The sequence below is a fragment of the Somniosus microcephalus genome, chromosome 1 (assembly GCF_052327205.1).
Source record: "Somniosus microcephalus isolate GS21.2 chromosome 1, FLI_Smic_1.0, whole genome shotgun sequence".
Classification (NCBI taxonomy): Eukaryota; Metazoa; Chordata; class Chondrichthyes; order Squaliformes; family Somniosidae; genus Somniosus; species Somniosus microcephalus.
In genome coordinates, this window is record NC_140987.1 from 316,597,834 (window position 1) to 316,615,191 (window position 17,358).

Here is a 17,358-nt window from a genome sequence, read left to right on the forward strand (position 1 = left end):
AGGGGCCGTGTAGCCTGATCCTGCTCCTATTTCGTGTGTCTAATTCTGTTAGATTCAGGAGATGGTTCTGTGATAGTAGATTGGCGGTTAGGATCAGATCAGCCGTGATCTTATTGAATGGCGGAGCAGGCTCGAGGGGCCGATTGGCCTACTCCTGCTCCTATTTCTTATGTTCTTATGGGACGGAGACCCAGAGTGACGGAGATCCCGGAGTGACGTAGACCCCGGTGTGACAGTGACCCCGGAGGGACGGAGACCCCGAGTGATGGAGACCCCGGAGCAGGCTGAGCGACAGGGACCCTGGAGTGACGGAGACCCAGAGCGGGCTGAGCGACGGAGACCCCGGAGTAATGGAGAGCTGGAGTGACAGAGACCCTGGAGTGACGGAGACCCCAGAGTGAGAGAGACCCCGGGGTGACGGAGACCCCGGGGAGACGGAGACCCGGAGAAGGCTGAGCGATGGAGACCCTGGAGCGGGCTAAGCGATGGAGGCCCCGGCGTGACATAGACCCCAGAGAGACCGGAGACCCGGAGTGACGGAGACCCGGAGTGACGGAGACCCCAGAGTGACGGAGACCCGGAGTGACGGAGACCCCAGAGAGCCGGAGACCTGGAGTGACGGAGACCTGGAGTGACGGAGACCCGGAGTGACAGGGACCCGCAGTGACGGAGACCCCGGAGTGATGGAGACCCCGGAGTGACGGAGACCCCGGAGTGACGAGACCCCGGAGTGACGAGACCCCGGAGTGACGAGACCCCAGAGTGACGGAGACCCCAGAGAGCCGGAGACCCGGAGTGACGGAGACCTGGAGTGACGAGACCCCGGAGTGACGGAGACCCCGGAGTGACGAGACCCCGGAGTGACGGAGACCCCAGAGAGCCGGAGACCCGGAGTGACGGAGACCCGGAGTGACAGAGACCCGGAGTGACGGAGACCCGGAGTGACGGAGACCCGGAGTGACAGGGACCCGGAGTGACGAGACCCCGGAGTGATGAGACCCCGGAGTTACGGAAACCCCGGAGTGACAAGACCCCGGAGTGACAGAGACCCGGAGTGACAGAGACCCCGGAGTGACGGAGAACCCAGAACGATGGAGACCCTGGAGTGACAGAGACCCTGGAGAGGGCTGAGTGACTCACATTTCTTACAATGTAGTTGACTCAACTCCGGAGTTATACTGCCACTCTCTGGTCCACCAGGAGCCACGTCTTGGAGCTGCCAGGCACTGCATCTCGGGGCCAACCTGCAGCGACTTAAACTCAATGCTCAGAAATTATCTCTGAAATATTAGTGAGTCATTAACTTGTTTGCAGAAAATTATGAAATTTTCTCACTGTTTTATTAGAGGCAGTAACTCATTTATTATAACTAATGAACGGCTCCATTCACCTAGGAAGGAAAGCCATGCTATACATCAACATTAAGCACCCCTGGACCTGTATCCTGCCCCCAGGCCTGTATCCTGCCCCCAGGCCTGTATCCTGCACCCCTGGACCTGTATCCTGCACCCCTGGACCTGTATCCTGCACCCCTGGACCTGTATCCTGCCCCAGGCCTGTATCCTGCACCCCTGGACCTGTATCCTGCCCCCAGGCCTGTATCCTGCACCCCTGGACCTGTATCCTGCACCCCTGGACCTGTATCCTGCCCCCAGGCCTGTATCCTGCACCCCTGGACCTGTATCCTGCCCCCAGGCCTGTTTCCTGCCCCCAGGCCTGTGTCCTGCACCCCCGGACCTGTATCCTGCCCCCAGGCCTGTATCCTGCACCCCTGGACCTGTATCCTGCACCCCTGGACCTGTATCCTGCACCCCTGGACCTGTATCCTGCCCCCAGGCCTGTATCCTGCACCCCTGGACCTGTATCCTGCCCCCAGGCCTGTATCCTGCACCCCTGGACCTGTATCCTGCACCCCTGGACCTGTATCCTGCCCCCAGGCCTGTATCCTGCACCCCTGGACTTGTATCCTGCACCCCTGGACCTGTATCCTGCCCCCAGGCCTGTATCCTGCACCCCTGGACCTGTATCCTGCCCCCAGGCCTGTATCCTGCCCCCAGGCCTGTATCCTGCCCCCAGGCCTGTATCCTGCACCCCTGGACCTGTATCCTGCCCCCAGGCCTGTATCCTGCACCCCTGGACCTGTATCCTGCACCCCTGGACCTGTATCCTGCCCCCAGGCCTGTATCCTGCTCCCCCAGGCCTGTATCCTGCCCCCAGATCTGTATCCTGCACCCCTGGACCTGTATACTGCCCCCAGGCCTGTATCCTGCACCCCTGGATGTGTATCCTGCCCCCAGGCCTGTATCCTGTACCCCTGGACCTGTATCCTGCCCCCAGGCCTGTATCCTGCACCCCTGGACCTGTATCCTGCCCCCAGGCCTGTATCCTGCTCCCCCAGGCCTGTATCCTGCTCCCCCAGGCCTGTGTCCTGCTCCCCAAGGTCTGTATCTTGCCCCCAGGCCTGTATCCTGCTCCCCCAGGCCTGTATCCTGCTCCCACAGGCCTGTATCCTGCTCCCCCAGGCCTGTGTCCTGCTCCGCAAGGTCTGTATCTTGACCCCAGGCCTGTATCCTGCTCCCCCAGGCCTGTATCCTCCCAAAATGCATCACCTCACACTTTTCAGAGTTAAATTCCATTTGCCACTGTTCTGCCCATGTGACCAACCCTGTAATGATCAATAACATGTCATTCTATAGTGGACACTAGGTGGAGCCGTAGAGCTGTGTATAAGACTACACTACCCCGCTGTATGTATATTAAGACTACATTACCCATGAGGCACTAGGTTACCCACAAGGCAGCAGTCAAGATGGATGCCTCTACAGATACTGTACCTAGTCCACATGTGCTCAATAAAAGTGTCTAGCAAAAGCTAGCTGTGTTCATAATAAGAATGTCTACTTATTAATGAACATAAGATGGTACCAGGATGGTGAAGATCTGCTGAAAATTGTGAAAAGTGACATGGAGAATTTGAAGCCACCAGAGCATTTGAAACTCACAGGAAATATCGACTACAATTGGCAGACTCTTAAACAACAATTCGAACTCTACATTGCAGCCATCGGATTCGGTACGAAGCCAGACGCAAGGAAGATAGCGTTGCTGCTTACGGTTGCAGGCCCACAGGCGATAGAGGTATTTAATATATTTGTATTTAATCCAGAGGAGAACAGAGAAAAATTAGAAGATGTGCTAAAAAAATTTGATGCACATTGCTTTCTCAAAAAGAATGAGACCTATGAAAGATACATGTTCTGTTCAAGGACACAGCAGCAAAATGAGACTTTTGATAGCTTTATAACTGATCTGAAACTGAAAGCACAGACATGTAATTTCTCTGAGCTGAAATCATCCATGCTTCGTGACCAGATTGTGTTTGGTATTCATGATAAAAAAGTCAGGGAACGCCTGTTGAGAGAAACCAAACTAAATTTGGAAAATGCGGTGAAAATATGCCAAGCCAGCGAGCTAGCTCGAAAGCACGTGAAGACTTTCAGTGAAATCAATAATGATGCGATTGTAATGAGTGATAATGCTGCTGTCGGTGTTGTGTCCTACAAGGGGAAGAAACGTGGGCAGAACAGAAATGAAAAGCAATCGGAGGATGACATTTTTAATTGTAAACGCTGTGGTTACAAACACCAGTTAAGACAATGCCCAGTGTTTGGAAAAATGTGCACAAAGTGTAATGGAAAGAATCACTTTGCCAAACAATGCTTTTCAAAAGTAAAAACTAAGAAAGGGCAACGAGTTAATGTAATTGAGGACACTGATTTAAGTGAGACATTTTTTGTAGGAATGGTGTCATGTGACAATATCAAAAAAGGATACAGAAAATGTGCAGCCCTCAGAAATGGACAATGCTGAACATAAAGTTAATGCAGTAAAAGAGGACAAATGGATGATCCCACTGCAGGTAAATGGAGCATTAGTTACCTTGAAACTAGACACTGGGGCAAAAGCAAACTTAATCAGTATGAGTGACATTAACAATATGAAAGAAAAGCCCAAAATACAGAAAAAGTCAGTACTACTGAAGGACTATAATGGACAGAAAATAGATAGCTTAGGTGTATGCAGACTTAGTGACATTCAAAGACAAAGTGCATCATCTCATGTTTTCTGTTGTGGCTGAAAGACTTGATTCACTACTGGGTGACAAAGCTTGTGAGGACTTAGAACTGGTCAAGAGTGTCTACCATATAAACTGTGCCATAAGCAGACCAGATGACTCGGTGGATTCTGTAGTGAATAATTTCCAGGATGTGTTCAAAGGATTTGGAGTTCTACCATTCACTTACAAGATCCAGCTAAAGGAGGATGCTCAGCCAGTGGTACATGCTCCACGAAGAGTTCCAGCACCCCTGCGTGACCAGCACAAGAATGAACTGGACAGAATGACCACACTAGGAGTCATCAGGAAACTCGAAGAGCCAACAGACTGGGTTAACTCCATGGTATGTGTAAAGAAAAAGAACAATGATCTAAGAATATGCATGGATCCAAAGGACTTAAATGCAAACATAAAACGTGAACACTACCAGATTCCCAAGCGAGAAGAAATCACCAGTGAAATGTCAGGTGCCAAATACTTTACAAAGCTCGATGCCTCACAAGGATTTTGGCAACTAAAACTGGAGATGAAGAGAGCACCAAATACTGTACCTTCAACACACCATTTGGCAGGTATTGTTTCCTCAGAATGCCTTTTGGGATAATATCTGCATCTGAAATCTTTCATAGAGCGATGGAACACATAATTGAAGGTCTGGAAGGAGTTCGGGTCTATGTTGATGACATCATCATCTGGGGCTCCACACTGAAAGAACACAATGAGAGACTGACTAAAGTGCTACAGAGCATACGCCGGAATGGACTGAAGCTCAACAAAGCCAAGTGTCAGTTTGGCGTCCAGGAAGTCACTTTCCTAGGAGATAATCTATCTGGTAAAGGAATAGAGCCATATATGGAAAAAGTAAACGCCATACTCAAAATGCCCCGACCCACTGACAAAAAAGGAGTGCTACGCATCATGGTGATGATAAACTTCATTGGAAAGTTCATTCCTAACTTGTCAGCCAAGACAGCCTGTCTGCGAGACCTGCTACATAAAACAAATGAGTTCGCATGGACAGAAAGACATGAACAAGAGTGGATAAACCTCAAAACAGTGCTGACAACCACGCCTGTACTCACCTTCTTTGACCCAACAAAAAGAATCAAAGTGTCAACGGATGCATCAAAAGATGGCCTAGGTGCAGTCTTGCTACAAGCAGAGGGTGAAGATTGGAAGCCTGTTGCCTATGCCTCCAGGTCTATGACTGATACTGAGTGTCGATACGCCCAGATTGAAAAGGAATGTCTAGGCTTGGTAGTTGGACTAGAAAAGTTTCATGGCTACATATATGGACTTCCCACCTTCACAGTTGAGACAGATCACAGCCCACTGGTTGCCATCATAAAAAAGAACCTGAATGAGATGTCTCCAAGGATTCAACGACTCATGATGAAGCTGCAAAGATATGACTTTGAACTGATCTACACACCAGGCAAATACATAGTGTTAGCAGATGCACTATCCCGAGCACCCACAATGAGTCATGTGAGCTCTACTGAAGAAGACGTGGATGTTCATGTGAGTATGGTCACTGCTGCGCTGCCCGTGTCAGACACAAAATCAAAGCAAATAGCAGAAGAAACAGTAAAAGATACAGCATTACAAACAGTAATAGAGAACATTCATCATGGTTGGCCAAAAGGTTCCTGTCCAAAATATTTTCACATAAGGTCAGAATTGAGTGTCGCAAGTGGACTATTACTAAAACAGAACAGAATAGTCATTCCACAGGCTCTACGTCAAGACATGCTCAAAAGGATTCATGAGGGACACCTCGGAATTGAAAAATGCAAAAGGAGGGCAAGAGACACTCTTTATTGGCCTGGCATAAATAAGGACATTGAGAACATGATAGGCAAATGTGAGACATGTCAGAAACACCAAAACAAACAAGCAAAGGAACCAATGATAGTAGCTGACATACCAACAGCACCATGGCAAAAGGTTGGTATGGACCTTTTTCATTTAAATGGTAAAGACTATCTAATAGTGATTGACTACTATTCTAACTATCCTGAGATGGCTCTGCTCTCAAGCACTACAGCAAGCAGTGTCATAATGCATGTGAAATCCAGCTTCGCCAGACATGGAATTCCCAGGATTGCCGTTAGCGACAATGGTCCGTGCTTCAACTGTAAGGAGTGGCAACAGTTTGCAGCACATTATGACTTTCAGCACATCACATCCAGTCCTTTGTATGCTCAGTCAAATGGTAAGGCAGAGAAAGGTGTTCAAGTTCTCAAGCAGCTACTGAAGAAAGCGACAGAAAGCAAGTCTGATCCTTATCTCGCCCTGCTGAGCTACCGAGCTTCACCTTTAGACTGTGGTTCTTCACCTGCTGAACTACTAATGGGTCGCAAGTTACACACCACGCTACCCTGCTGTGCAAAAGAACAGCAAAGTGAGGAACTGAGACAGAGACTTCAACTGTTAAAGCTGAAACAGAAATCATACTATGACAAGTCATACAAATCTCTAAAACCATTGACAAGGGATGGTGTTGTCAGGATTGAGGATCCAGATGCATGGAACAGGAAAGCTACAGTTCTTGAGGAAGTAGGACCAAGGTCATACACTGTTAGAACTGAGGAAGGACAGATTCTCAGGAGGAACCGCCGTTCCCTCCTAAAAACACAAGAGACTATTCAAGACCAGATTGATGACAATCCCGCAACTGCATCTTGTCATTCACCGCCAGAACAATCTCATGAAGACACTTCAGACTTACCCGTGTTGAGAAGATCCACACGTGAAGTAAAAAAGCCTGATAGACTTAATCTTTGAGTACAATGTAAAGCTTTGAAAATGTGTTGACTGTTTTGAAAATGTTTATGTTTATAGAGCACTAACAAAAGTGTTACTGATATTATCTTTATTGTTTTCTTGAAAGTTGATTGATATTGATTTTGTTAAACCTCAAAGAAAAGGGGGATGTAATGATCAATAACATGTCATTCTATAGTGGACACTAGGTGGAGCCGTAGAGCTGTGTAGAGCTGTATGTAAGACTACACTACCCAGCTGTATGTATATTAAGACTACATTACCCATGAGGCACTAGGCTACCCACAAGGCAGCAGTCAAGATGGATGCCTCTGCAGATACTGTACCTAGTCCACATGTGCTCAATAAAAGTGTCTAGCAAAAGCTAGCTGTGTTCATAATAAGAATGTCTATTTATTAGTGAACATAAGAAACCCGTCTATATCGCCCTGTAGCCTGAGGCTTCCCTCCTCGTTATTTACCACTCCACCAATTTTCGTGTCATCTGCGAACTTACTGATCATACCTCCGCCATTCATATCTAAATCATTAATGTACACTACAAACAGCAAGGGACCCAGCACCGATCCCTGCGGTACACAGGCTTCAATCACAAAAACAACTTTCGACCATCACCCTCTGCCTCCTGCCACAAAGCCAATTTTGGATCCAATGTGCCAAAATGCCCTGGATCCCATGGGCTCTTACCTTCTTGACCAGTCTCCCATGCGGGACTTTGTCAAAAGCCTTACTGAAGTCCATGTAAACTACATCAACTGCACTACCCTCATCCACACACCTAGTCACCCCCGAAAAAAATTCAATTAAATTGGTTAGACATGATCTCCCCCTGACAAAGCCATGCTGACTATTCACTATTCTTGATTAATCCTTGCCTCTCCAAGTGGAGACTAATTCTATCCCTCAGAATTTTTTTCCAATAATTTCCCTACCACCGATGTTAGGCTCACTGGCCTGTAATTCCCTGGTTTATCCCTACTACCCTTCTTGAATAATGGTACTACGTTAGCTGTCCTCCAGTCCCCTGGCACCTCCCCTGTGGCCAGAGAGGTTCTGAAAATTTGTGTCAGAGCCCCTGCAATCTCCTCCCTTGCCTCACACAGCAGCCTGGGATACAATTGATCTGGGCCTGGGGATTTATCCACTTTTATGCCCGCTAAAACCGCTAGTACCTCCTCCCTCTCAATGCTAATTTGTTCAAGTATATCACAATCCCCCTGCCTGATTTCTATGCCTACATCGTCCTTCTCCATGGTGAACACAGATGCAAAATATTCATTTAAAACCTCACCTACATCTTCCGGCTCTACACACACATTGCCACTTTGGTCCCGAATGGGCCCTACCCTTTCCCTGGTTATCCTCTTGCCCTTAATATACTTATGAAACACCTTGGGATTTCCTTTATTTTGCCTACCAGTGTTTTTTCATGCCCCTGTATGATTTGCAAAATTTCTGCATTTCCCCGAAGGCTGTTATTAATAAACGGGACCCTGCGTGGACTTTTTAAAATCAAAAAGGGTACCCAAAATGGCATCCGTGCCTCGTGGCAGCAAGCCTGTGAGATTTTAAAATGGACTCTGCAATGCAGACAGCTTGGAGAAATCGAAACCAAACTGCAGGCTTCTGTGGAGAAAAGACTTTGGGCTGGATTTTGCTACGGGGGGCGGGTTGGGGTCGTGTTCCCCACATTTCGGGCTGGATTTTGCTAGGGCCGTGGAGGCGGGATTGGAGACGTGTGGGGGATAAAAATCGCAAAACTGGCGTGCGGGCGCAAACCCGCCTCCATGCAATTTTCCTAAATTCGTGTCTGCTGGTCCCGACTCCGTCCCGCCTCCAGGAGGCGGGATAGGCCCTTAAGGCCCTGAACAAGCCCTCAATTGGCTCTATAATCCCATTTTCCTATCCAGTTGCAAGTTTAATCGTTTTCCCACGTGAAACACGCCTGGTGGGAAACACACATCTGAAACCTGGCGGGAGCACAACTGGCTTGAGGAGTAGCAGCTGCAGCTCAACCATTAAATGGCAGATTTGAACAGGCTTTAATTGCAGGTGGCATAACTTTGCTCTCGCAGGTCTGGGGGATCTTTCAGAAGGCTTCCCAAAGCTCTGGAAGTTTGCAGCCTGACAACCATCTCCAGTGTGACCTCCTGGGAAACCCCTCTCGCCACCTTCACTGAGCGCTTCCTCAACTGAGGCATCTACCAGAAGCATGGGAGCTTTTTTTGGCCTGCCCTTCTGGATATTACATGAGGCCGCCCAACAGCAGCAGCAACAACAGTTGCGCCAAGCTGCTGCTGCCCCACCTGAGGATGCACAGGCCAGAAGGGGCCAGCGCATGGAAGTCCGTCGGCGCAGGAGATACCCCCCAAGCAGGGTCTACAGACGCAGGGTCAGCTACCTCGACATGTCTGAGCGGCAGTGCCAAAGGCGGCTCCGACTTTCGCGAGAGATAGTGGCTGACATCTGCGCAATGCTGCAGCAAGACCTGGAGCCCAGAGGAGCAGCTGGACACCCCTTATCAGTGGCCGTCAAAGTCACCATCGCACTCAACTTTTTTGCCTCAGGCTCATTCCAGGGGTCAGCAGCAGACATCAGCGGCATCTCCCAGGCGGCCGCACACACCTGCATCAAGCGGGTAACCGATGCCCTCTTTGCCATCGCGCACAATCACATCCATTTCACCAAGGATCTAGCAAGTGTCATGGCGAGAGCGGTTGGATTTGCGAATCTTGCAGGCTTTCCAAGGGTGCAGGGCATCGTTGATTGCACACATGTGGCCCTTAAGGCTCCCCATCGCAATCCTGGTATATTTGTCAACCGCAAGGGCTTCCACTCCCTCAACGTTCAGCTGGTGTGTAACCACAAGAAGGAAATTTTGCATGTTTGTGCCAAGTACCCTGGCAGTTGCCATGACTCCCTCATACTGCGGCAGTCTACTGTGCCTCCGCTATTCAGTCCGCCAGACCAACTTAACGGATGGCTACTTGGAGAGAAGGGCTATCCCTTGAGGACGTGGCTATTGACGCCGCTGAGGAGCCCATCCAACGCAGCTGAGGAGAACTACAACTCCAGCCACCTTTCCACCAGAGCCATGATCGAGCAGACCATTGGTCTGCTGAAGATGCGCTTCAGATGCCTGGATAGATCAGGTGGAGCCCTGCAATACTCAGCAGCCAGGGTCTCCAGAATCGTTGTGGTTTGCTGTGTGCTTCACAACATGGCACAGCGTCGTGGCTTGCAGATGGCCGAGGACCAAGTGGCTCCTGACATATCCTCCTCAGATGAGGAGGAGGAGGAGGGGGAGGAGGAGAGTGAAGATGAACATCTTGCAGAGGCTCATCAACCAGCGGCAGCAGTGCACGAGAACATTGGTGGCCGGCATGCAAGGAACGCGCTCATATTGGCCAGATTTGCTGAGCCTCGCCCATGAGGGACTATTGCCTCGCATCCTTTTACCTGAGCACTGACAATAGCCAGGGAGCAGCTGAGTTCTAGCGATGTGACCACCATACTGACCTCAAAGTGAAAGTCCCATTCGCGAAATGACACACGCCACAACTACAGCAGTAGCCAACAGATGTTTTAATCACATTATTCTGATGGCTTTCAACCATAACACATTAAATTCCACCCAAGTGACTACGCTTGTGACTATTTATGCAGTTTATTTCTCTTACGCATGCTCCTACGTAGTGGTACCCCAGTGGCATCAGCAGATGTGGAGGCCCCTTGCTCACTTCCTTGCTGCTCCTGTCTGGACACCTTTGGCGGGCGTCCTCTGGGGTTGCGAGCCTGTAAGGGCTGCGCAGCAGTCTACTGCTCCTGCGGCTGTGCAGGGGTTGAGACGCCGATCTCACTTGGCTGCTGACTCAGGTGGGGCTCTGACCGAGGACTTGTCAGTGGCATGGAAGTTTGAGCGCTTGGAGAGGAGCCCCCACCTCCTTGTTCTCTGCCACCATCATCCCTCTCATGGGTCAGGTCCCCCTCAGCGCTTGCAAGTGGCGAGAGAGCACCTTGCTGCACATCAGGGGAGCCATGGGGACCCGTGTCGGGACTGGCAGTCCTTCTCAGAGGGACTGCCATGAAGGTCTGGTTTCTCAGTTCAATAGCTGCGCATCGCTCCTCCAGAGATGTCAGTCTAGTCTGAACACTCACCATGTTTTCAACACTCGCGCGACGTATCTCCTCCATGGCCGTAGCCAGCCTTTCCACGGAGGTTGCCATCCTTTCCGTGGTAATGCCTTGATGCGCCAATGACTCCACAAAGGCTCTGCTCGTGTTAGCGGCGGACTCCTCCATTTGCTCCACACTCGCAGCAGCCCTGGAGACAAAACCTGCCAGAGACTCCTGCATATTTTCCTGGAGTGCCATCACCGCTGATACTGTGGATGGACCCAGAGGCAGAGGGTCGACATGCAGCTGAGCTGAGCTGGGAGAGTGCTGCGCCCTCCGACTAGGACTCTCCACTGCTGTCCCTGTCTCCACCATCTGCTGAGGCTCACTTGTGAGCTGTGATACACCAGGTGACGACACTACTCTATGTCCCGAAGGTCCCACCGAGGTGTCAGTGTCTGCGCTGGTGCTGGGTGCGTTGCGTTCTGCTGACGCTGCGCCCTCAGAGGTTGCAGCTTCCTCTGAGGAGTCTGGTAGCTGAGGCTGAACCTCCTCCTGCGTCCTGGAGACGGGAGCTTGCGATGGACCTGTGGGGGAGTAAAGGAAAGTGTCAGAGATGAGAGGCCAGGGTTACCTGCACAGTGCTTATTGCAGATGATCAGAGGTCCATCTGTTAGAGCTTCCAAGTCATTATCAGCGAGTCATGCAATGCAATTGAGAGAGTTGGAAAACTCTTCTGTCACCAGCTTGCTCTGCTGCACCGGTCTCTCCGTCCCCCACTTGTGTGTCGTCCTGGATGCCGACGATCTCCAGGACCGCCTCCTCCCATGGGGTCAGCTGGGCTAAGAAGGCTGCCCCTCCCCCTGTCTTGGCTCGCTCTGCTCGGTTGTCAGCTCTCTTTTCCTGCAATGGGGGAGACAAGTGGAGTTTGAGCGAGAATGAATGAGTGAGTGTAGAGAATCGATGGCATAGATGCTTAGAAGGAGAGAAAGATGGAGTGAGATGGCAAGACCAAGGGCCCTCCCTATGTGATGTATGTTGCTTTCATAGCATGACAGTGATAGGGAGTATGAGGGCTGCATAGTCCATTAGTTAGGTGAATGTGATCATAGAGAGAGAGGGAGTGGGAAAGGGTGCATGGATGTCAGTGTCAAGTGGGATGTGGAGGAAGAGATTGGTAAAGCTGAGAGCTGGTGAGGAAAGGCAATGGGGATCAGATTAAGAGTGATGGGAACATCATACTCACTTTTCCAGTGCGCAGAAGGTCATGGAAGCGTTTGCGACATTGGGTCCATGTTCTGATGGTATTGCTGGTGGCGTTCACCTGCTCTGCCACCCTCAGCCACACAGCCTTGGTTTGCTGGGGTGGCTTCTTCCTCCCCGAGGAGGGGAAGAGCACCTCCCTGCTCTCTTTCGCTCCCTCCACCAATGCCTGGAGGGCTGCCTCGTCAAATCTGGGGGATGCCTTCCTCCGATGTGTCGCCATGACTGATGATGTTCGCAGCAGCTGCCAGGGCCAGAAGCTTGGCAGTCTGCTGAAGTGAGCAAGGCTTGTGGAAGCCCTTAAATGAAGCAGCAGTGATGATGTCATCGGAGGCGAGCTTCCCACCTGAAAAGCTCTCAGGCTAGGGGTTCCCACATGTGGGGAATCAATTGGGCTATTAAATCAAAATTGCATCAGTTTCCCACATCGTTCAGAATTCGTGTGGGATTTTGCTACGGGGGCGGGTTGGAGTCGCGTTCCCCACATTTCCTGTTTCCCACACGAATTCTGCACGATGTGGGAAATTGATGCAATTTTGATTTAACAGCCCAATTGATTCCCCACGTGTGGGAACCCCTAGCCAGAGAGCTATTAAGGTGGGAAGCTCGCCTCTGATGGCAGGCAGCACGGCGGCGTAGTGGTTAGCACTGTTGCGTCACAGCGCCAGAGACCCGGGTTCGAATCCGGCCTCGGGTGACTGTCTATGTGGAGTTTGCACATTCTCCCCGTGTTTGCGTGGGTTTCCTCCGGGTGCTCCGGTTTCCTCCCACAGTCCAAAGATGTGCAGCTTAGGTTGATTGGCTATGATAAATTGGCCCTGGCAGCTGCTGCTACCATCATCAATCATGGCGACACATCGGAGTAAGGCATCCCCCAGATTTGACGAGGCAGCCCTCCAGGCATTGGTGGAGGGAGCGACAGAGAGCAGGGAGGTGCTCTTCCCCTCCTCGGGGAAGAAGAAGCCACCCCAGCAAACCAAGGCTGTGTGGCTGAGGGTGGCAGAGCAGGTGAACGCCAGCTCGAATACCAGCAGAACATGGACCCAGTGTGGTCACACTGGAGATGGTGGTCAGGCTGCAAACTTGAACATCGACAACTGGTTAACCAAAAGTCAGAGCGACAAATGATAAACCAAGGTGGCAACTCATAAACTGCAATTTTAAAACTGGATTACCAAAAGTGGGAACTCATGTTTCGGACGGGCTTACAAACGGCAGGCTGACGCCCGGCAGAGGCCTGGGCTTCGGCTCCCTTGCGTAAGCGACCGTCTCCGAATCGATTAAAGGCGTAAAATCTGAGTTCAGAGCGGGAATTTTTTTTCCCGAAATCGGCCAGAAATAAAAAATTCTCCTTTGCCGCCGGGCAAGGGGGCTTTCGAACGGGCAGGGTAAGCCGCGTCTAACGGTGTAAAAACGGCTTGGCTCCGACGCGGGAGTGCGGAGATATGGCCGTTCAAAGTTGTACCGGAAGTACGGAAGGAGAAAGATTTGACCGCCTGTGGCCGAAAAAAGTGCCGGTGGTCGGTCACAAAAGTCAAATCCGTCCCGCTGATTTGACACTTGTCATTTCTGGCAGGGGGGGTTGGCGGGGTACCTGGAGAATGGTAGGAGGTGGTTTCTCGAGACTTGGTCTGTTTTCCAGACTACTGTCTAGGGCCTCCAGGTCTGCAGAGACCGACCCGGGCTGCCGTCCAACCGACTTTTAACCCTTTTTGGGTGGAAATTTATTTCCATTTTTAACCAATTTTCGGGTTTTTGGTCGGGCTTAAAAACGGCAGCCTGACGCCTGGCAGAGGCCGGGGCTTCGGCTCCCTTGCGTAAGGGACCGTATACGAAATGATTAAAGCCGAAAAATCCGAGTTCAAAGCGGAATTTTTTTTTCCCGAAATCGGCCGAAAATTAAAAAATTTCTCCTCTGCCGCCGAGCAGGGCGGCATTCGAACGGGCACGGGAAGCCGCGTCTAACGGTGTAAAAATGGCTTGGCTCCGACGCAGGAGTGCGGAGATGTGGCCGTTCAACGTTGTACTGGAAGTACAGAAGGGAAAAGATTTGACCGCCTTTTGCGGGCCTCGGGTGATGCTTTCCGGCTTGGGAAAGTGAGTTGCTCCCGGCAAATTGACATGTGCATTTAACGATTTCGAGACATGATTAACCAAAACACGGAAGTCCGATGGGAAAAGATTCGGGCCCTTTAAGCCGGCCTCGGATGATGCTTTCCGGCTTGGGAAAGTGATTTGCTACCGCCAAATTGACATGTGTCATTTCTGGCAAGTGTCTCCGAACATAGTTTGTGAGTTGGAGTTCGGGAAATCATTAACCAAGACGGAAGTCCCGATGAAGAAAAAAAAAAGTGCCATTTGCGGCGATTTGGGTGCTCCTGGTCGGATACAGGTGGCCGTTTGACCCGCTGATTTGACACTTGTCATTTCTGGCAGGGGGGGTTGGCGGGGTGCCTGGAGAATGGTAGGAGGTGGTTTTTCGAGACTTGGTCTGTTTTCCAGATTACTGTCTAGGGCCTCCAGGTCTGCAGAGACCGACCCGGGCTGCCGTCCAACCGACTTTTAACCCTCCATTTTTAACCAATTTTCGGGTTTTTGGTCGGGCTTAAAAAACGGCAGCCTGACGCCTGGCAGAGGCCGGGGCTTTGGCTCCCCTTGCGTAAGGGACCGTATTCGACCCGATTAAGCCCCGAAAATGGATCCAAATGTTGGCCGACCAAGTAAGCTTGCTGGGGAGAGAGACTAAGTGCCGGGCTGGGCACCTCATTAACCAGTGAAAAGTTTTGGCTGCTGGAGAGACTAAGTCCGAGCCTGGGCACATCATTAACCATAAATGAAAAAGGCGAGGCCGAGTCTGGAGCATGGCTAACTGATTAACCAAATTGGCAAGGCCCGGGCTGAAAGTGAGCGAGCGACCCGTGGCCAGGGGGCTGGATGGCGGGAGAGAATCTAACCCCCAAAATATGGAAGTCCGATGAGAAAATATTCGGCCGCCTTTTGCGGGCCTCGGGTGTTGCTTCCCGGCTTGGGAAAGTGAATTGCTCCCGCCAAATTGACATGTGCATTTAACGATTTCGAGACATGATTAACCAAAACGCGGAAGTCCGATGAGAAAAGATTCGGCCACTTCACGCGGGCCTCGGGTGATGCTTTCCGGCTTGGGAAAGTGAGTTGCTACCGCCAAATTGACATGTGTCATTTCTGGCAAGTGTCTCAGAACATAGTTAATGAGTTGGAGTTTGGGAAATCATTAACCTAGTCGGCAGTCCCGATGAAGAAAAAAAAAAGTGCCATTTGCGGCGATTTGGGTGCTCCTGGTCGGATAGAGGTGGCCGTTTGACCCGCTGATTTGACACTTGTCATTTCTGGCAGGGGGGGTTGGCGGGGTGCCCGGAGATTTTCGGGAACACGATTTTCAGAACAAAATTCACTCAGCGGGAGCACTTTGAAAAGGCCCGAAAAGTGTTACTTTGCTAAAAGGCTCATTTTATGAATATAGAGACCTTTCAAAGAGTATTGGAAAGTCATATTAAATTGGTTTTGTGGCTTTTATGACTTAATGACAAAAAACTCTAAGTGTGAATCTGAAATCGTAGACAGACAGCAGAAACATATAAATAATTCCAGCGTCTAAGTTTCATTTGCTGTCTGTCACACAGGTGCCTCTGAACCGGTCAGGGCCTGTGACCCCATTGAGCTTGTTTTATGGCTTATGCACACGCAGTGTTTGCACCAAGTTCCCCTGTGTTGTGCGCTCAGTGGGCCCGTCCAAGACAGCAGAAACAAGATGTACATGCCAGCGTCTTTAAAGTTTCATTTGTTGTCTTGTCACACAGGTGCCTCTGAACCGGTCAGGGCCTGTGACCCCACTGAGTAGTTTGACGGTGCTAATGCACACGCAGTGTTTGTCAAAGTTCCACTGTGTTGTGCTCAGTGGGTCCGTCTAAAATGACAAGACAGCAGAAACATTCCAGCGAGTTTCATTTGTTGTCTTGTCACACAGGTGCCTCTGAATGGGTCAGGGCCTGTGACCCCACTGAGTTGTTTACTGGGGCTAATGCACAAGCAGTGTTTGTCAGATTCCACTGTGTTGTGCTCAGTGGGTCCATCTAAAATGACAAAGACAGCAGAAACATTCCAGCGAGTTTCATTTGTTGTCTTGTCACACAGGTGCCTCTGAATGGGTCAGGGCCTGTGACCCCACTGAGTTGTTTACTGGGGCTAATGCACAAGCAGTGTTTGTCAGATTCCACTGTGTTGTGCGCTCAGTGGGTCCATCTAAAATGACAAAGACAGCAGAAACATTCCAGCGAGTTTCATTTGTTGTCTTGTCACACAGGTGCCTCTGAACGGGTCAGGGCCTGTGACCCCACTGAGTTGTTTACTGGGGCTAATGCACAAGCAGTGTTTGTCAGAGTTCCACTGTGTTGTGCGCTCAGTGGGTCCGTCTAAAATGACAAGACAGCAGAAACATTCCAGCGAGTTTCATTTGTTGTCTTGTCACACAGGTGCGGGTCAGGGCCTGTGACCCCATTGAGCTTTGTGAGCAACGTATGCACACGCAGTGTTTGCAACGAGATTCCCCTGTGTCGTGCGCTCAGTGGGCCCGTACGATTGATTTGGTGACTCGCGTCCGTAGTGGGAGTCCCCGGGCCGGCCCAGTATAGAGAGAGGCTGGTGTTCAGGCTATTTCAGGGTTTCCTCTCGCTTCTGTCGCTGGTGACAAGACGGACATGCACACGGCGAGTCAGACAGAGAAGGTGTCGGCGCAGCTCCCGGTGTTTTCTTCCTTGGCCGCGCCCTTCTCTTTGTCCTTGTAACGCTCTCGCGTGAGTCCGAGACGTCCTGTGATTCTCAGTGGTCCGATTCAAGCACCGGAGCGGGTGTCCGCCTCTCGAGCCCGAAATCTTGTGGTGAGGGAGTCCCGTTCTGCTAGCTGAACACGCCATTTCTCTGGCAAATTTGAGCAAAGAAACGCGCACGCAGACAGACACACGCACGCGTGGTGTAGGATGTTGTTGTATGAGTGGTTTTTCTTGCCTTGACGGTTACCGGTTGCAAACACAATTAAGTTG